Here is a 22049-nt window from a genome sequence, read left to right as displayed (position 1 = left end):
GCTGTCCCTCAGCTCTTCAGCTCAAGGCTAGCGCTCTACCACTTGAGCTACAGCGCCACTTCCGGTTTTCTGGTAGTTTATTGGAGATAGGAGTCTCACGGTCTCTCCTGCCCGGGCTGGCTTTGAACCGCGATCCTCAGATCTCAGCCTCCTGAGTAGCTAGGATTACAGGCATGAGCCACCAGCGCCTGGCAACATCACACTTTTCCAAAAATTAAAATCTATTGATAAAATGTGAGTTAACAGTTCTATTCACTCATACTATATATACTCATACTATAATTATGTTAATATTTACTCATTAATATTTAATAAACATGCAGAAGTATACCTGTCAGTCAAAAGTTGGTATACATCATTTGATTCTCTATTCCAGGTTCAAATCCCTAGTTCTTATATTTTGTTTTTATTTATTGGTTTGTTTTTGTCTGCATGGGGCTTGAACTTGGGGCCTAGGCACTGTTTCTGAGTTCTTTTGCTCAAGGCTACTTTGAGCCACAGCATCACATCCTGTTTTCTGGTGGTTAATTGGAGGTAAGAGTTTCACAGACTTTGGCTTTGAACTGTGATCCTCAGATTTCAGCCTCCTGAGTAGCTAGGATGACAGGCGTGAGCTGCTGGCACCCGACTGGCTCTGATCGTCATTAGCCGGATAGCCTTGAATTCCAGTTTCCTTAACCAGAAAATGAGAAGCATTATATCTACGTTGCATTGCAGTCGTGCAGATTGAATTCATCTCCAACAAGTGGCATCTATGATAGGAAATGACTAGATTGTGATTTCAAGTCAGTAGTTAAGAACAAGAAGCAGGGCGTGCGATACATCAAGCACAGCCTTGCTGAGGAAAGGCAATGGAGAATGATCCCGGTGGAGCTGAGGCTTCAGAGCTGAGGAGCTGCACACAGCCTTCCTGCATGGAGAAGGGAAAAACAAGGCTCAGTAGGACACTGAGCGTGGGATGAGAGTCCATGGTGGGGCTGAGAGGGGTGGGGGGAGGGGCGAGCAGTGGGCAGTAGTACGTGAGTGGCAGATCCCCAAGGGTAAACTGAGAGCTCTATGCCTCACAGGGAGAATGACAAGAAGTATTCTAGAAGGAAAATTGATAACCTAAGAGATGGGACAAGAAGTATGAGAAGAACCCTAGGTACCACTGGTCTGAGCAGAGTGGGGTATGAACCCAGGCAGCAGGTGAAATGCAGAGATGTGAGTTTCTAAGCCACCAAAAAGAAATCTTCTATATGAAGTGGGGATCGGTGATGCCAGAAACAGAAGTGGGAAAAGCCAAAAGTGCCTGGAAAAGCTCCGATCTCTTACGAAGCAGTTGTTCCAAACAGCAATGATAGAACAGCCTATGCTTTGGAAGTGTCACCCCTTGTCTCTGGTTAAACATCTTTTTCAACATGCCTTCATGAGTATTAGCTGACTTGCTTCCAGCAAGCGAAATAAAACAGGTAGATGCTGCTTTTTTGCGGGTTTAAAAGTAGTCCACAGATTATTTCTAGGAAATCGACAACTATGATACAAGAAAATTAATTGCTAAACTTTATTTTCTTTCTCTCAAAAATAAAAAAAGCCAGTTAAAGGGATCCTTTCCTCGAGGTGGTTTGAAACCAAGGTCAAGACAGTGTGATCAATGAGTTCTCTTGGAATCCTGGGGAACTTGCCCCATGGTCCAGGTAGCAGACACATGCAGTGGAATGGGGAGAAAAACCAACAGCTCAAGTGTGAGCCTTTCTGCTGTCTCCAGCCTGCTCTCTTGTTTTCCCTTTTGTTTGTTTGTTTTCCCCCAGACTGGGACTTGAACTTGGTATCTGATGCTTTCTTTCATCAGCTGGCGCTCTACCACCTGAGCCACGTCTCCAATGCCCTTGCCCTCTTTCTTGAATTGCCTGTATCTCAGATGCCTATACGGTGTGGTCTTGGATATCTCACACTCGTCATGCCTACAACTGAAAATCCTTGGGCCCTAAGTAGTTCCACGCTGTTGTCCTATTTTGTTCCACGACATTGCTACCCTTATCCAGTGATCGACATGGGATTCCTCACCTCCTGGTTTGTGCCCTGTGTAGTCCTTGTATGTCTAGGAGGGATCTGATGACTTGATTTCAACGAAGAAACTACAGCAAAGGGCATGAGATGTCACTCCTGAGATCAGGTTATGAAAGATCACAATCTCCGTCTTTTTTTTTCTGACTCTTCCCAGATGTTTGCAGAGCTGATACGGCAAAGCGGGAGCCGTTCCCATGACGACACACCGAGAAGCATCAGGATGTTCCTCCTAATAGCTCCTGAGGAACTGAATCCTGACAGCAGCCATGCAAGTGAGCTCGCAAGTGGATCTCTCTCCAGATGACCCTTCGGATGAGATCGAAGCCTGAATGACACCTAGACTGTGTCTTGAGCTCGATAACACCAGTAAGCTGTGCCCAGATGTCTCACCCACAGAAACCGGGAGACAACACATGCTTGCTAAATCCCTAAGTTGGGGTGCTGCCATAGATAACAAAGATACCCAGTTGCTAAGGCTTTGATGGTAAGTTGACTGCCATGAGAAAGAGAAGTCTTCCTAAACTCTTCTAAATTGATGCTCTCCTGGAGTTTGAGGGAATTAGGTAAGGGAATGCACTGTCTCCAGATACCTTTTCCTGTGCCAGACATTTTTTTTCCCTCAATCTCATCCTGCTCCCTATTCTCTGGAAGAGAGCATTCCCCTCACCCTCTGCCTTGAAGTTGGGTTTTTCTGTGTGTTTATTGTGTTTATTGTGTTTGCCCATCCTGGGGCTTGAATTCAGGGCCTGGGCTCTTTCCCTGAGCTGCTTTTGCGCAAGGTTAGCACTCTACCACTTGAAACACAGCACCATTTTCAGCCTTTTCTGAGTAGTTTGTTGGAGATAAAGAGTCTCACAGACTTTCCTGTCCAGGCTGGCTTTGAACCGTGATGATCAGATCTCAGCCTCCTGAGTAGCTAGGATGACAGGTGTGAGCTACCGGTGCCCGGCTTGGAGTTGTTCTTGAGCTTCCAAACTTGGCATAGGTCCAGCCTATATTCTTCTGTACCCTGATCTGGATTCCTACAACAGAGCCAGATTGCTCCATGTTCTAGCTGATCTTGTAGACTTATTTCTTAACTGCAGCTGTATTTGATGTACAATTTATAACATTTCTTGGCCTTTGCACTGAACCTATATCAAGCAAATCAAGACAACTTGACAGTGAGTCCTGCAAAATGGTTCAATTTCATGTCCCAGTAGTATAAGGATGACCACTCCTGATGCTCATCCATGGTTCATGGCTCTTTGGCTGTTCTTCTACATCTTGAAGGAGACATGAGCAATCAATCTCTCAAAGGCGTGTGCCAAGTTCTGAGCTCATCTTATATTTCCAGGGGGCAATGGATGGGACTTGTGGATGTGCCAGATCTTCTGGGGGAAGATGTGAACGCACCAGCTCCAAGTAGAATTGTCAGCAGGCACCGCTATCAGAGCCCAGCAGGAGAGTGATGCGGGGCTGAGAATCTGTTCCCAGGCCCTCCTTGGCAGAGATGAGGCAGACGATTGATTTGGAGCCAGGAAAACAGAATAAATGTTCCTTTTCCTGGCTTCCAAGGGCTTCCACGCCGATTGTGCCAACTTCCCTGTCCAAGCTGTTCCTTGCGAGGAGCTCTCTGCTTTCTAGTCCAGAACTATTTACTGAAAAAAAATAAAAAACTTATCTAGTGGTTAAACTTCACAGATAGTATATGGATGAAAATAATCTTTGCACAAAAAAGTAAATATTGTATGCTTCATTTTTATGATATTGAGTGTGTATGGTGTGTGTGTGTGTGTGTGTATGTGTGTATGTGTGTGTGTGGGGGGACCGGGGCTTGAACTCTCACTCAAGGCTTGTGCTCTACTACTTGAGCCACACTTCCACTTCTGGCTTTTTACTGGTTTGTTGGAGATAAGAGTCTCACAGACCTTTTGTTTTGTTGTTTTGTTTTTTTGTTGGTTGTGGGGCTTGAACTCTGGGCCTGGGCACTGTCCCTCAGCTCTTCAGCTCTAGGCGAGCGCTCTACCACTTGAGCTACAGCGCCACTTCCTCACAGACCTTTTGTACCTAGGCTGGTTTTGAATGGAGAGTCTCCAATCTCAGCTTCCTGAGTAGCTAGGATTACAGGCATGAGCCACTAGTATCCAATCAACAGATTCTTTTTTTTTCTTTCTCTTTTTTTTTTTGCCAGTCCTGGATCTTGAACTCAGGGCCTGGGCACTGTCCCTGAGCTTCTTTTACTTAAGGCTAGCACTTGAGCTATAGCACCACTTCTAGCTTTCTCTGTTTATGTGGTCCTGAGGAATTGAACCCAAGGCTTCATACATGCTAGGCAAGCACTCTACCACTAAGCCACATTTCCAGCCCCCAAACTGATTCTTTGGTGGAAATCAACTCTCCATATTCCTGGGTTTTACTTCTATAGATTCAAGATAATAGAAGTAAAAAAATTCGGGTGTACCAAATACACACAGACCTTTTTCTTATCATTTTCTAAGAATACAATATAACAATTACTCACTTAGCATTTTACATTCATAGATATTGCAAGCTATCTAGAGATGATGTAAAGATACAGGAGGCTGAGCACCAGATTCGGGCAAATGTAATGTCACTTTATATAAGAGACAATTATCTGTGGATCTAAGAATCTGTGAGAGGTCCTGCAACCATCTGTGACCTGACGCAAATTGCAGAGGTACTGGGATAGTTGAAGGCAAAGCCTTTATAGAACTTCTGAGAGCTAGATTACTACCAGAATTACCAGACTGACAGAGAAAAGATTACAGGCTCACACCTGTAATCCTAGCTTCTCAGGAGGCTGAGATCGGAGGACTGTAATTCAAAACCAGCCCAGGGTAGGAAAGTCTGTGAGATTCTTATCTCCAATAAACGACCAAAAAGCTGGAAGTAGATCTGTGGCTCAAGTGGTAGAGCAACAGCCTTGAGCAAAAAAATGCTTAAAAGATAGCACTCAGGCCCTGAGTTTAAGCCCTAGGACTGCCACACATACACACACACCCACCCACCCACACACACACACACAATGACATTAAGAGGTGTATTATCTATTACAAACCAGAATCAAATGACCTTCCCATGTAAATAATAGGGAATTTTTTTTCCAATGAAAAATGACAAAATTAATCATGCCAAGTAGCATTGTTCCCCAGTGTTCTCCCAACTGAAATGATGATTCCCCTGAGTGACCAATTCTGGGATCAATCCCCATCAGAGAGGTTGTTGGAACAGCAATGCTTTGATAAAATGAGGATTGACTACTGGCTTAGATTGAATGCACTGATAAAGACAAAACGTACACATTCTTCCCATGCAAGACTTAACAAGGAGAACAAAAAACCCCACCTGTGCTTCGGAGTGCATTCTATCCCAAACAATGACAACGTTGAGGGGTTGATGCTATGTTTTGTTTTGCTTTTTTTTTTTTGCTATTGTGCCAGTCCTGGGGCCTGAACTTAGGGCCTGGGCACTGTCCCTGAGCCTTGTTGCTCAAAGCTAGTGCTCTACCACTTGAGCCACAGCTCCACTTCTGGCCTTTTTAGTGGCTGATTAGAGATAAGAGTATCATGGACGTTCCTACCAGTGCTGGCTTTTGAACTATGATCCTCAGATCTCAGCCTCCTGAGTAGCTAGGACTACAAGCATGAGCCACCAGTGCCTGACTGAGTTGATGCTATTTTGTCTTTTCTTTAGATTTGCTCAGCTCTCTCTGAAAGCTGTTGTCTGTGTTCCTTGATACTATTGTCTAGGGTGAAGGTAATTGTGAAAGAAAATGGAGAACTACTATCCATTCTTTGATGCCCACATTTTATTTGAACTTGAGAACTTAACCAGAGATTTTTGTTCTGAATCAAGGCTTTTATTGTTTCATAATAGGGTGATGTAGTAAATTAAGATTGAAGAGGAGAAGATAGTGAAAATGGGGATGGCAAGAATGTATCCAGTGTTTTATTTCTTATGTAAAAAAGAAAATCACTCTCAATGCCAAGTTTAACAACTAACAACTACTTCATAGTACCATCTAGTGGTGATATCTCCAGCCTTGCATTCAAGTGACAGATTTCTTTAGCCTGAAATTGCAAATTCTGGTCAACATCCCACCCCCTTTCTCTTTCCCTCCTTCCCTTCCCTACCTCCCTTTCTCTCTTCCTCTCTTCCTCTCCCTTTTTTCTTCCCTCCCTCCCTTCCCCCCCACTGTAAAATATTAGAAGAGGAACAAAAAGGAATGGTATCTTTTATTCCAACACTGTTTAAGATAAAGTAAGCAAGAGTCCAGTAGCTCATGTCTGTAATCCTAGCTACTACTCAGGAAGCTGAGGCCTGAAGGATTTTGATTTGATGTCAACTCAGGTGGAAAAGTCTGACTGTATCTCCACTTAACCAGGGGGAAAAAACAAAGCAAAACCAACAAACAAAACCTGGACTAAATGGAGTGTGGCTCAAGTGGTAGAGTGCCAGCCTTGAGCAAAAAAGAAGGGCAGAGGGACAGCCCAGGCCCTGAGTTCAAGCCCCAGGACCAGGACACACACACACACACACACAAAACCCCCAACTAAATACATTCTTTACAACTAGCAAATTAGCTTGCCACAGAATTATTCCCACTTAGTAAGAAGCTTTGAAGGCCTTTCCATGTCAGAAAATATACCGTTATGAAATTATTCCCTTTCCCAAGTGCAAGTTTATGACTTCTTTTTTTCCAGTCAGGTCTGTAATGTTATTGTCTTAAATTGCTCCCAGGATTTCAATATGTAATCAACCATGCACTGATAAACCTCCTTGCTGAGGAGTCTTTGGGAATGTCCACATTTATTTATTATCCCATAGGAGCAATTCTCACATGCAATCATAATTTCCATAAAGAGAGAAAAATTAGAAAAAATACCATTCAATGTCTCTATATACAAACAGCCCTGTCAGTGATACAGTTTTAATTTCTAAAATTACCTCATTTACATCTAAGGCCCCATTGCTTTCAAGACCATTAGCCCAAAACCAAAGTCCTGGAGGAGACACAGTAGCAGTTAGTACATGGTGGCTACTGCCAGATACGATTTCCCTAACAGGGTTTACAATTCCTCACGCGTTCTTTCCTGTTCCTGTTATTTCCTAAACTCCCTGTGGAATGCATGTAACACATACATGTATGAATGTGACAGAACTCCAGACGCCACTGCTGAAGGCGGAAAGGCAACATTGTTGGCGGGTGTAATTCTTCAGACAGGGCCAGCATCAGGTAGAGCTAGCTCAGGCTGCTCCCTGCCCTGCCCCTGGCCCTGGTGCTGCTCTTCCAAGCTCGGTTAGCTTCCTTCCCGTGGGCTCCTTTGCACACAGCAACTTCTGTGCCCTCAGTTCAAGTCCCACTGTGATGCTGGGTCACCTTCACTTCATCATGGAGATGCTCTTCCGTGCAGTCTCGGGTTCAAGTCTTTGTTTCTTCATCCCATGCGTTCCACTTCCCCTGCTGACTCCATCGTTTTGGCAGAGACTGTCCTCTCTGTTCACTTCTCAAGAGAAGATGACCTGTGATACTATGACTGGTTTCCTTAGTTTACCCTCATACTTGACTGTTCAGTCTGCTGGTGGCGAGTGACGCCCTAGCATTCATGTCCAGCCCTTGGCTCTTCCCCAGGTACACAAGGGGACAGGTGTGTGTGTGTGTGTGTGTGTGTGTGTGTGTGTGTGTGCCTACGTGGTCCTGTGATAGGTTTGGCCATCAGAAGAAGGACAACAACTCCAGTCCCAGGAGGCTAAGATCGTGGGCTCCTCCAGGTTCTCTTCCCCCGGCATGGGGAAAAAGGCCTTGTGTCTAAACACAGAAGAAGAAACAGGGTGGAAGAGGAAGAGGAAGAAGAACAACAACAAGAGGAGGAGGAGGAGGAAGATGAAGGAGAGGGAGAAGAGGAGGAAGAAGAGGAGGAAGAAGAAAAAAGGAGGAGGATGAAGAGGAGGAGGAGGGAGGAGGAAGAAGATAAATCTCAGCCAGGCACCAGTGGGGCTCACCCCTGCCATCTTAGCTACTCAGGAGGCTGAGACCTGAGGATCATGATTCGAAGCCAGCGCAGGCTGGAAAGTCCATCAGATTCTTATCTCCAATTAACTACCAAAAAGCCAGAAGTAGAGCTCTGGCTCAAATGGTAGAGCACTAGCCTTGAGCATTTAAAAGCTCAGAGACAGTGCTCAAGTTCTAAGTTCAAGGCCCAGGACCAGCATCATAAAGTAAGCAAGGAAGGAGGGAAGCAAGCAAACAAGCAAACATCTTGAGGTGGAAGGAGCCTGGATACCTGGGTCACAGGATGGAGCCCCACCAGCCTCCCTGGCTTGGCTCTTGTCATGCCAATCTGCTGAGAAGGCAGGGCATCCTTCTTCTTCTCAGTGACCAGGTGCTGTGTGAATCGGGTTCTCATGGCCGGGGAGGGAGGAGATGGCGAGGGTACAACGAAAGGAGGAGATTTCTCTCACTTCATACTTGCAGATGTTTTGACCTGCGGTCCAGTTGCTCACCATTACTTGGAGTCTGAAGCCCGGCTGCCTCTGGTGGCAGTCTCCATGGTCTCCATGGTCTCCATCCACCATAGGAAAAGAGCATGGCCCTTGCTGAGTTCACAGCATCTGTAACTAGTGAACAAGAAGGGCTGGAAAGTGTTTCCAGTTGAAGATAACTGGCCACACACATGGCCACCTCTCTCTCTTTTAAGTCTTACTCTAATCACCAAAGAGGTTGGTGTTGTTTTGTCAGACATAAGGCCTGGGCTGTCCCTGAGCTCTTTCACTCAAGGCTAGTGCTCTCCCACTTTGAGCCACAGCTCCATTTCTGGTTTTCTGGTGGTTCATTAGAGAGAAAAGTCTCACGGACTTTCCTACCCAGTCTGGCTTTGAACCTCAGTTCTCAGATCTCAGCCTCCTGAGTAGCTAGGATTATAAGCATGAGCCACCAGCACCTAATGAGATATTCCTTTTCAAAGGAGAAGAAGTGGGGAGATATATTAGAAAACTGAGAAGAATGTTTTGAAGAGAGACCAGAAGGTACAAAGTATTCTTGAAGATATACAGCAGATGGAATCAGGTTGGTGGCAGTTCTAGAATTTGTGTCCAAAATAAATCAGTTAGCATTTCTCTGAAAGAAGTTGTGCTAAAGGAAGTATCAAGAGTGGGTGTTAAGGCTGTAGGAAAGGGCGAGCACCAGAGACAGGTGGTGGTTGTTTTTTTTGAGGGGGTGCCAACATTGATACATACCAAAAGGTCAACTCAAGGCTCATTCCTGTAATCCTAAAGACTCAGGAGGCCAACATATCAGGATCATCGTTCAAAACCACCCCTAGCAGACAATCCTCAAGAGTCTATTTCCAATTAACCAGCAAAAATCTGGACTGAAGGTATGATTCAAACAGTAAAGCACAAGCCATGAGTAAGCAAGCCAAAAAAAGCTCAGGGACCTGAGGTCAAGTCCTTGTATGGGCACAGAAATAAAATAGAAAATAAGTCAAGTGACTCACAGAAACTGTCATATCTAATGACATGTCCTGCTGAAATTTAGCAGGTTCATATATCAGAAAAGCCCTAAAGTCCTGAAGATTAATTACAAATTCTTAAATTAAAAAAAAGTCAAGTTGCTGGGAGCTGGTGGCTTACACCTGCAGTCCTAGCTACTCAGGAGGTTGAGATCTGAAGTTCGAGATCCAAAGTCAGCCTGGAAGTCTGCGAGATTCCAGTAAACCAGCAGAAAACTAGAAATGGTGCTGTGGCTCAAAGTGGTAGAGCACTAGCCTTGAGTCAACAACAACAACAAAAAAAGCTTAGGGATAGTGCCCAGGCCCTGAGTTCAAGCCTTGTGACCCACCAAAACAACAATAACAAAACAAACAAACAAACAAAAAACAACAGAGTGAGCATTTTTGCAAGAGAATGGGTCTAACTGAAGGTGTAGTCAGACTTGAGAGTGAAGGAGCCCTCCCAGAATGCAATGCAAAACAAGACACAAGGAAGAGCCCTGAGCAAGGCAGTGGTTGTCAGGAGTGTGAATCCAGCTCTGTAGCCCATACAATGCTTGAGTTCAAATCCTGCCTCTTCCTCATTCTGGGGTAGGCCACACAGCCACTCAGTATCTTCAGATGTGAGCTGGGGACATGTAGAGGAGCAACCTTATGGGACAGGTATGTGATACCAGGTAACATCAGGCTATCAAACCACATTCCCATGAATGGATTAAACCATCGATGACTTAGACAGAGCTCTCATGATCCAGTCACTTCCCCCAGAGCCCCACCTTTCAGTGATGCAGAACTGGAAACCGTGTCTTTAACCCATGAGCCTTTTGGGGGACAGTTCATAGCCAAACCATATCACTACCATTGCCTTCCCCTTGTTTGCTAGGGTTTCTTTGTCAGTGCATTAAGTGTCTGGAAGCTGAAATCCTGAGAGAGCTTGCCTTATCCCTCATGCTGCAGCCTTGTCTACATGAGGCCTAGCGCTGTGTCACCAGCTGCCACCCGGCTGTCCTCAGGACTGCTGGCGCTGGCTTCTTATTGGTGGATCTTAGGGCCTGGATACTGTTGCCGTGGAGAAATCTATAACAAAATGTGTGGGTAGGGACTGAATTCTTCCTGATTTATTCTTTGCTCTTAAGAGTTGTGCTTATTCCCTGAGGAAGCTTAACATCAGTTATGGCTTTCTCCTGCTTTATTTTTCTTCTGTGTATGCTTTTGAGAGCGTATAAGTTTAATGTTGTTTGGTGCCAGTACTGGGGCTTGAACTCAAGGCCTCTCACTCCCACTTAATTTTCTTCTGCTCTAGGCTGGTGCTCTACTACTTGAGTCATGCCTCCACTTCTAGCTTCTTTGCTGCTTAATTGGAAGGAAGAGTCTCTCCAATTTGTTTGTTCTGTTTGGCTTTGAATCATGATCCTCAGATCTCAGCTTTCTGAGTAGCTAGGATTACAGGCATGAGGCACCAGCACCTGGAAAACCAGGCTTATTTTGACAGGTGAATGAGCAGAAAAAGGAAGAAAAGCAAAGGTCTGCTGTGTCCCAGTTAACTCTCTAGCCCTTCATGAAAGAGATGGAGAAAAATCACCAAACAACCAAAGAAACTTTTCTAAATTCAGGTCTCAATGGTTTAGTGGGAGGAAACCACTTTCCGGCCTGACTTTTACGACAGTGTCGTGTTAGATGCCATATTCCATTCCTCCTGGTCTCATGGTGAGCTCAGGCAAAGGGGACATTATGAAGTCTCACATTGTTCTTACGATGGAAGCTATGTCCTCCAACAGCCAGCGGGATCAAAGACAATTTAGATGTTAGTGTGGTACAATGGATTCAGGAAAGAAACTTTCTCTATCTCTTCCATATAGAGCATGCCCAAGCTGTTCATTAGTTCAGAATACAATTCTTTATAATTAATATGTTTATGTTATTATGGAGGTGAGGTACAAAGGGATTTCAATTACATGAGTCAGGTCATGAGTACATTTCCTTTCGGACAGTGTCTTCTGTTCCCTCATTCTGTTCCCTCATTCTCTTCCTACTTCCTATCTCCTGCCTCCACCCACAAGTTATACAGTTCATTTTCATCAGTGTCCAGTGAGCTTTCCTGCTGCACTTTTCCACCGTTTTCCCTTAGAGTTCTGTGCCCTCCCCTTCCCTCTCAAAGATAGACAGATGAATACACACGTATTTTATTTTGCATTACCCCTATTATTGCTCTTTGCACAAGGTGTATTTAATAGATGCCCATTTAGGTATTCATGACTACTATACTACCATTTCCAGTGCGATTAAAATAACTTGATAAGATGCAACCCCTTCCCCCCAAAATGCATTTCAACTTGAGCATGAGATGATTATGTTAATTATAAGTTTAGACCAAAGTTTCACTGATGCAGAAACAAAATTTACAGGTTGTATGTGAATTGGGGCTTATATTATGAGCATTGTAAGTTAACCTAACAGACTCAAGTATGGTCCTAGAATTTCTCCAAGTAGGTAGGGTAATTTTCAGTACACTTCCTTGACTCACGGCAGGTTACAGTGGGTGTGTTTAGGAAAGTATGCAGCCATTGTTTGCATGGATAGTGAACTTGGAGCTAATAAATGGAAAGATAAAACCAATACACACAGAATGTCCAGCTGTGGCCTGGACAGGACAAGTTCTTCAGCAGGGTTGGGACATTCTGGGTAGAATTAGAAGTTAGTGAAAGACAATCAAGTCAGAAGATATGCGTGAGCAGAAACAGAAGAATGGATGGGGAGACTTGGATGAGAACAGAGATACAGGAAGGATGTGGGGAAAGGTCCAGCCTTGGGGATCAGGCAGAGGGGCTAGAGCATTCTCTTGGTAAATGGGAGTGCAGGAATACTGATGGCTTAATGTTAACACTCAGAAGGGGAAACAGCTGTGGGATTAGGCTGGGCGCAGGGGACCGGGTGAATGTACGTCTCTAGACTCCTTCAGTACACCTTTTAATCCACGAGGGGCTCTGATAACACAGACTCTGAGGGAAACAGTGGTGGGTCTTGGGAACAGAGGAGAAGAATCAGAGGACTTAGAAACCTTAGATAAAGAAAACCTAAAGCAAAGGGACTGCTGTTGTAGCCCAGATGTCGATCCCCTTGGGAGAGGGCAGAGAGAGGATCAGAGAAGGGTTCTAGATAAAGTAGAAGTGTAGGGCTGGGGGTGTAGCTCAGTGGTATGGTGTTTGCCGAGCAAATGCAAGGCCCGAGGTTTGAGCAACTGAACTGAGACAGCGAGTTGGGGGGGCGGGGCGCAGAGACAGAGAGAAAATGGAGTCTGCTGACAAAATTCTTTGTCTTTTCTCAAGGAAGGGCAGACTTTGATCTGTTAAGGACATCTGGTGATTTGATTAAGGTCTGATCACATTCTGGGAGTTTATCTTCTTTCACTGAAATTCCACCCACTTAAATGTCCATCTGAGCCCAAACACACATGACAGAAACATCCAAAACAATGTTTGATCCAATATCTGAGGCCCCTTGGATCTATCCAAGTTGACAAAGCATCATTAGGATCCTTTATGTTATCTTTTGGGTAGAGCTGAAAGAGAAAAGAGAGAGAGGAAGAAGGATCTAGAACCAAGGATATATGAGATCTGCCAAGGAGAAACCATTCAGATGTTTCCACCCAAAATGGAATGTCCACATCTAGGAAGATCTGCTGCTTGTGGTAAGTCAGTGAGTGTCTGTGTCGGGGGGGGGGGGGGGGAACGGGTAGGCCTGGGCAGACTGAAGGTGTGGAGGTTGTGGTTGACCATACTTAACCAGAAGGCCTAGCATGAACCAGAGAAAACTCTGGAAATCTTGGACTGAACCACTGTTATCTCGATTATCAGGGTAAAAGGAGCTGAGCAGAGGAAGGCCACGTGTATGGAAACTGGCATTCACTGCTTGGCAGGCTTTGAGTGCCAATGATATGCCAGGCCTGTAGTTGCTAGGGGGCACAGAGAGGGACGGACGGATCAGGGAGGCTGCTACCTATGGTTTTGTGCATTCAAACCTTACAGAAACTTTATGTGGTAGATGCAATCCATGATGCTCACTTTCTAGATGGGAATCTGAGATGAGAAAGATTATACAGTTACAAGGTACTTGTGATGTTTAACTTTTATGGGTCTACTGGCCGGACTGTGGGGCCCAGGTGTTGACTCAAACAGCAGTGTAGAAGTGGCTGTTGGTTTGTTGCCGTTGTTGTTGTTGTTTTTGATGTGACTAATACTTCAAGCAACAGATTTTAGGTAAAGTAGATTGCCCTCCATCGTGTGGGTGGGCCTCATGCAATCAGCCAAAGGCTTCCAGAATGGCTCACACCTGTAATCCTCCTCAGGAGGCTGAGATATGAAGATCACGTTCAATGCTGGCCTGGGTAGGAAAGTCCGTGAGACTCTTATCTCCAATGAACCACCAAAAGACCAGAAGTGGAGCCATGGCTCAAAATAATAGAGTACTAGCATGGAGCACAAAAGCTCAGGGACAATGCCCAAGCCCTGAGTTCAAGCCGCATGACTGACCAAAAACCAAAAACCAAAGCAAAACAAAACCATAGAAGGTAAGATCTGCTAAGAAGACATTCTTCCCAAGGTTGCCACATGGAAATAGGCACCGGTGGCTCACACCTGTCATCCTAGCTACTCAGGAAACTGAGATCTGAGTATCACAGTTTGAAGCCAGCCTAGGCAGGAAAGTCTGTAAGACTATCATCTTTAAATTAACCACCAACCACCACCACTGGAGCTATGGCTCAAGTGGTAAAGCACTAGCCTTGAGCAAAAAGCTAAGGACAGTACCCAGGCCCTGAGTTCCAGTACAGCCCCCCCTTTCCCCCATCACACACACAATTGCCACATGGAAACTATTGTTTCCAGACTCTGGGGTTCAGAATACAACATCAACTCTTACGTGACTTCCGGGCTAAAAAATTTTAGAATAGCTATTGTGTGCACTGATTCCTTAACATACTCTCACACACACACACACACACACACACAGGCATGCACACACACGCACACACACACACACACACACACACACAGACATAATTAAAGGAGACTGCGATCTGAAGATTGCAGTTCAAAGCCAGCCTGGACAGGAAAATCTACGAGACTCTTATCTCCAATAAACCACCAGAAAACCAGAAGTGGCGCTGTGGCTCAAGTGGTACAGCGCTAGCCTTGAGCTGAAGAGCTGAGGGACAGCGCCCAGGTCCAGAGTTCAAGCCCCACATCCGACAAAAAAAAAAAAGAAAAGAAAAAGAAATCTGTGCTTTGAAAAAAACTCAGAGACACTTGCAAACCAGGAGGGAAAAAAGAGCACCATTTGCTAAAGAGAATAGAGAAAGGCGATTTCTGAGAGACGGAAGAAAAGGAAAAATAGATAAAGACGTTCTTCTTTAAAGGTTGCAAACACTGGGAATGTTAACCTACTTGTTAAATAGTTGAAAGCTTGGTTCTTGCTCTTCAATGTCAAGGGCATGGCTAGGGTCACTTTCAACTTCAACTCTTGCTTGTTCCTCAGTGAATGCCTCTTGTAAGATCCTGTGCATTTGTTCTGCATTGTGACAAAAATGGTTATCACATTTCTGGCTAGAGTGTATGTCCACCCATTCGTGGCTTCCCTTTTAGTCTCTAAAATTATAACTATGTGTCACCAGGGATTTGACTGTCCTAAATTGTATATAAAAATGTTATTTGGTTCACTTTTTTTTTCAAGCAACACACCTTAGTTTGTTGAAAATAGTCGCTTCTCTTGGCAAGGAATGAAATGCCATTCTGTGAAAGTGCATGCTAGGACTAGGGGCTGGTGGCTCACACCTGTAATCTTAGCTACTCCGGAGGCTGAGATCTGAGGATCTTGGTTCAATGCCAGCCAAATGGCAGACAAATCAGAGAGACTTTTATCTTCAAGTAACCAGCAAATAGCTAGTGAAGTGAAATTGTAGTTCAAGCAGTAAAGTGCTAGCCTTGAGTAAAACAGCTAAAGGACAGTGTACCCAGGACAGTGTGTCAGCCCCAGGTCTGACACAAAGGAAGAAAGGAAGGAAAGAAGGAAGAGAGAGACAGGAGGGAAGAAAGGAAGGGAGAAAGGAAGGAAAGCATCAATGCTATATTGAAACATTGTTACATAGTGTGTCTGCTGTGTGTGATATTTTGATTAGGCCATCTTTAGACTTAACTACTTTACATCTGGGCACTTGTAGCTCTCTCCTGTAAGGCTAGCTACTCGGGAGGTTGAGATCTTAAGGATCGTGGTTCAAAGGCAATCCACACAGACAAATTCATGTGACTCTTATCTCCAATGAAGCACCAAAAAGTTGGAAGTGGAGCTGTGGCTCAAGTGGTAGAGCACTAGCCTTGAGCATAAAAGCTCAATAATAGCATGAGTCCTTGGGTGTAGGCCTTCATAATAAATAGATAAAAATTAATTAATCAGTGAAGAATAATAAACTGAGCCCCTATCAGAGCAAGCAAATATTCTTACCTTGGTAATAAAGAAAGAGGGAGGTGAGCAGGTAAGGGCAGAATTCCTCTAGGTGAGAGCAGAAGACACAGAGAGCGCTTGGACCTTTGGCAAAAAGCTTCAGGAAAAAGGACTCCACTCGCTTGGGATAGCAGTCCTGGGAGAGGACCTGCCTGCACTCCTGCAGAGAGAACACGCCATCGTACACCAGGTAAGGAAGCACGCTGCCCAGGTTAAATTGCTTCAGGATCAGTTCGTGGTAGGTCGTGAGTATCTCTGAGAGCCACTGCTTCCTCTCCTGCTTCTCTCGCTGACTCCTGCTCTCACAGGAATAAAACCAAGACTTGGCTCCTCTGGCCAACATCCGGGCTTGGGCACAGCTGGAAGACTCTCTCCCATCTGTGGCTCCTGCCGGCGGTGTCCGTTCTGCTCGGACACCTGGATGCAAGGCCATGGTGCTGTGTGGAGTTGTGACAGAGCTGCAGAGGGAAGACAGCATCGGATTAAACACCCTGGGAGAAACTCACTGCTGACTCGCTCAACCCAAGAGGATTGAACTACATTCATTAACCCCTTGGAGCAGAGAACTTTCAACATGATGAATAAGACACTCAGCCTGATTGACCCCGAAAGTCAATATAAATTCTTCCTTTCACCCTCCCAGAATCTTTTCCCTTAGCCTTCACCCCCGAAATGTATACCCATGCTCACAATGGAAATATAGGAATTGGTGTCAGGATTTATGAAGTTCAGCTTTCCTGGGACTTCCCAGGACTGGGGCTAGAAATCTTCTTGGAGTATAGCAAAAAAAAAAAAAAAAGGGACAGAAAAGGACAGAGCCAAAGCCAGTATTGCAACATAGTATCTCTGTTCTTGTTCAACTTTCCAGGAAGAACTGTTATTTCTTAAACACCCTGATCTTTTTTAAGTCCTTAAAATAGGAAACACAAAACTTTGAAATGCTGAGGGCCAGGGGCTCATGCCTATAAAATCCTACCTACTGAAGAGGCTGAGATCTGAGGATCATGGTTTGAAGCCAGCCCAGACAGAAAAATCAGTGAGAGTGTTATCTCCAATTAACCACCAAAAGGCACCAAATGAAGCTGTGGCTCAAGTGGTAGAACACCAGCCTTGAGTGGAAAAAGCTAAGGGATAGTGCCCAGGCCCTGTTCAAAGCCCAGTACCAGCACACAATAAATAAATAAAATTTGGAAATACTCTTGCTTGTTAAATGCTGCAATTCCATAAAGGATCCCTCACCCCAAGTCCAGACCTGTATCCACTTAATAGAACCAGATTAGAAGGGATTATTTGGTAGCTGGGGCTGGGGGTAGGTGTGGCAGGCTGCTATAATGCAATCTCTTCAAGCTGGCTCTCCTATTTACACCTGCCTGGAATCTTTCAGACTCTGTGGTTGCTTCAGGACATTTTCCTGTCTAGGAGGCATGTGGCCATTTCTTCTCTCAGATTCATTTTGTTTAGGTCCTCTTTGCTTGTCCATGCTAGGAAGTTATAGAGTGATTTTAAGGAGCTTCAAAGGTTTTGACTTTTTTTCCAGTAGGAAACTACAAACAAAATCTGTGGTTGTTGTAATACTCTTGTCAGTTTGGTTTATTGAAGAAAAAGAATGATTTTTTTTTTTTTTTTTTTGCTAGTACTGGGGCTTAAACTCAGGGCCTGGGCTCTGTTCTTTAGCTTTTTTTTTTTTTCCTCTCAAGATGTGGCACTCTACTGCTTGAGCCACACCTTTACTTCTGGCCTTTTTGGTGATTAGTTGGAGATAATCTCATCGACTTTCTTAGCTGAACTGGCTTCAAGCCATGATCCTCAGATGCCACCCTCCTCAGTAGCTAGGATTACAGATGTGTACTGCTGGTGCTAGACTCAATCTTTTTCTATAGCACCTGGGTAGAAAAATCACTTTTCAGGAAGCAACAAGGAAAGACTTGTCCTGTTTTGGCTTCTGACCAAACATATGGCCCAGAATCAACTTGGTGCCACCATAATCCTGTGACCTAACCACATAGTTTTGAGACTTCCATGTTTTGAAAACTTACTGGCTCTATTCAATTCCTAGAGACAGCAAAGAACCCTTGTTTTTTGTATTGTTGTTGTAGTGTGTGTGTGTGTGTGTGCCTGCGTGTGTCTGTGTCTGTGTCTGGGGATTCCTACCCACATTCCTACCCACTCTGCCTCCTGAGGGACCCGGTGCCCCTCATCTTGGGAACTGTGAGTAACAAACGGTCTTCCAAATGATGGACTGATAATCACAGCAGCAATAGTAAAGTAATCATAAAACGTAACCTTTACAAACACCTATGGAAAGTGCAAGGCGGGGGCTCTGCTGTGACAATCTGGAGAAGCGCTCTGAGATTTGGGAAGAACTGGGACAAAGATGGCATTGAATCCCTGTGACCTTCTTAGCACCAGCAACTCCCAACGTGGGCCCAGCATTGTAAATTCTGAGAGAAATAGCGCCATCTTCTGGTACCTTGTGGTCTCTTAGAACATATTATTTATTTATTTATACTTTATTCTAATGATCTTTATTTTTTCCTCTGCAATCTGTTTGAATATTTATTTATAATCTTTAATTATCTTTTTTGCCGATCCCGAGGCTTGAACTCAGGGTCTATACACTATCCCTGTGCTTCTTTTTCTTAAGGCTAGCTCTCTACCACTTGAGCCACAAGGCTACTTCTGGTTTTTCAGTGGCTAATTGGAGATAAAGAGTCTCAGGAACTTTTCTGCCCAGGCTAGCTTTGAACCGTGATCCTCAGATCTCAGCCTCCTAAATAGCTAGGATTACAGATGTGAGCCACCGGTGCCTGGTGATATTTTCATTATTGTTAAGTAGTTCTACAAAGGGATTTTGATTCATCCTATCAATATTTGAGTGCCATGCATCTTGATTAATTTTGAGAGCTTGTTTAGGCTCACAGCAAAGTTGAGCAGAAAGGACAGCGATTTCTTCCATACAAGAACTGCTTCCAGCCTAATATGAACATCCTCCACCAGAGGTGGGGAATTGACTCCCTTCCCCAATGTGAGTGAATCTACACTGATACATCATTGTCAAGCACAGCTCTTGATCTACTTATGGTTCCACTCCTGATGTCCTATGTTCTAGGAGTTTGGAAATGTGTAGTGACACGTATCTATCCATCATTGCAGCACCATGAAGAATGGATTTGCCACCCTAGAAATTCCCTGTGTTTGTCTATTCAGGTTCCCCTGGTAACAACTCATCTCATAGTTGCTATGACAACATCAAAAGTTGTTACAAAATTCTTTCACCCCTACAAAGCTTCACAACAACTGTACAAGGATGGAACAAGTATAGTTCACATTTCTCCCCTTACCCGCCCAAGGCAGTATCCTACTTCCCATTATTCTTTTATCCTGCACCCTCCTTTAGTTTATGATGGTCATTTGAATGAAAATTACATTTGTTTCCATCTGCTTTCCAGTTAATGCTGCGCCCTTTTCATGCCTACTGATTTAGCTTTAAAATATGTGGAACATGTGTTGCTTTCAAAAGTTAGGTCAGTTCACAAGGATATACCCAAAGAAGTTACTCTTCTTTCCATTGTCTGTTTCCCTCATTTCTACTCTCCTGACTCCTTAGAGATAATCAGGGGCTGGGAAGGTGGCTCAGTGGTAGAGTGCTTGCCTTGCATGCATGAGGCCCTGGGTTCGATTCCTCAGCACCACATATGCAGAAAAAGCCGGAAGTGGCGCTGTGGCTCAAGTGGTAGAGCGCTAGCCTTGAGCTGAAGAGCTGAGAGACAGCACCCAGGCCCAGAGTTCAGGCCCCACAACCGGCAAAAAAAAAAAAAAAAAAAAAAAAAGAGATAATCAGGTTTGTCAGTTGACACTTCTGTTTCTTTTTGTAATGATAAACAGATTATCTGTGTGTTTCCCTATTTTCTTTCTTACATAGCATGTAACACAAGATAGATGTCCTCTTAAATTTCATTCACCTTTTTTTGCCTTTAGAATACATTCAGGAAGTCATTCTACATCACTTCATAGAGATCTACACAACCCTCCATTCCTTGGTATAACCAATCAAACCAGTCTCCTATGTGGTATTTTATACTTAGAAATAATCCTGCATTAAGTCTGTGGACAAGTGGATTTTTTGGCCGCATTCTTGGTGATGCGTCTTCAGAATAAATTTCAGAATTGAGATTACTAGGATGAAGAGGAAATGTATACAGGAGGCCCTTCATAGCTGTGCAATCGGTGTCTATGGATATACAGATCTTAGCTTGAAAGTATTTGAGGGAAAATTGTATCATTACCTATGTGAACTTTTATCCTGTCATGAATTCTATCTAGTACCACTCTTTATATAGCATTTACATTGTTTTAGGTATTATAAATCATCTAGAGATGATTTAAAAGGTAAAGGAGGGATATATAGACTATATGCAAATGTTACCCATTTATATATGAACATGGAGCATCCATGAGATATCAGTGCAGGAGGGGCCCTGGAATCAACCCCCCATGATACAGGGGAAACACTCATCTGATAGCATTGACTACTTAATGTGTAGTCTTAATAGATATTGGCATTGGCTTATATTAACATTCTCCCTTTTTGGAGATTTTTGAATTGATTGTTTTCTTTTTTTTGGGGGGGGGGGTCCGGTCGTGGGGCCTGAACTCTGGGCCTGGGCGCTGTCCCTCAGCTCTACCACTTGAGCCACAGAGCCACTTCCGGCTTTTTTTCTTTTTGCTTATGTGGTGCTGAGGAATCGAACCCAGGGCCTCAGGCATGCAAGGCAAGCGCTCTACCACTGAGCCACCTTCCCAGCCCCTGAATTGATTATTTTCATTCTTTTAAAAAATCAATATAGGTGTTATGAATTCTTAGGTCCATGCATTCCACAGATTTGCAGTATTTTCATGTTCCTTATTTAAAGAAATTTTAAACACCCTCTTTAGTTTGTTTTTTTTTCAAATACAAAGTTGTTTAATAGATGGTTTAAAAGCATCCACATGCCCGGTGCTGGTGGCTCACACCTGTGATCCTAGCTTCTCAAGAGGCTAAGATCTGAGGACTATGGTTCAAAGCCAGCCCAGGCAGGAAAGTCTGTGGGACTCTCATCTCCAACGAATCACGAGAAAACCGCAAGTGGCGATGTGGCTCAAAATGGTAGAGTGCTTGCCTTGAGTGAAAGAGCTCAGGGACAGCGCTCTGAGTTCAAGTCCCACGAGGGGGAGCGGGGCGGGGAGTGTCCACATGGAAGGTTATGGAGTTTCTTGCCAGGGGCCGTTTGTGATTACTGTTAATTTCATCTGATTGAGCTGGCATCATCCACCCTCTTCATCCACTCGGATCCCGCGGAGGCTGGCAGGTGCCCACCTCTCCACGTTTCTGATACCGCCCAGCCTTTATTTTCCAGAGCAAGTCTTCCCTTTCTTTTTCAATAGGAAGTCAAGTCAGAATCCTTATGGAACTTATTACCTGAATCATCATATCCTAAGGAATGTTTGACTGAAGTTTACCAAGTCTGAAAGTCACCAGAGTCTCCATGAGAACATACCAGCATGGTATGCCTGGGTGTGAATCCCAGATCTGTCATGCAAGTGGGTCCTGAGTCACTTTGGTCAAGTGCAAAGCCTCTCTGTTTCAGTTTCCTTAGCTATAAACAGATGCAGTAGTTTCATCACATCAAGGGCGCTAGTAGTACCATGACACGCCTCTGGACGCTAAAGGAGGCCTCTCAGTGATCGCTGGTGGGCCACTGCCCAGGCCTAGGACGTCCGCCCAGGGCCACTGCCCAGGCCCAGCGCATCAAGGCTGGGCCGCGTCCCAGCCATTCCCCGAGACCCCGCCCCGAGGCCTCGCCCGCCAGCCCCGCCCCTTGCAGTAAATCACCTTCGGCCCCACCCCTACCTCCGCCCCCGGGCCTGTGCCCAGCTTCTACCCGCGGCCCTCACCGTGCGCGAAGCTCCGCCCTTACTCCTTCGTTGCCCCGCCCTCGTCCTGCCCCTACCCTGTCACGTCCCTAGCGGAGT

The sequence above is a fragment of the Dipodomys ordii genome, unplaced genomic scaffold (genome assembly GCF_000151885.1).
Source record: "Dipodomys ordii isolate 6190 unplaced genomic scaffold, Dord_2.0 Scaffold15, whole genome shotgun sequence".
Classification (NCBI taxonomy): domain Eukaryota; kingdom Metazoa; phylum Chordata; class Mammalia; order Rodentia; family Heteromyidae; genus Dipodomys; species Dipodomys ordii.
Note: the sequence above shows the minus strand (reverse complement) of the source record.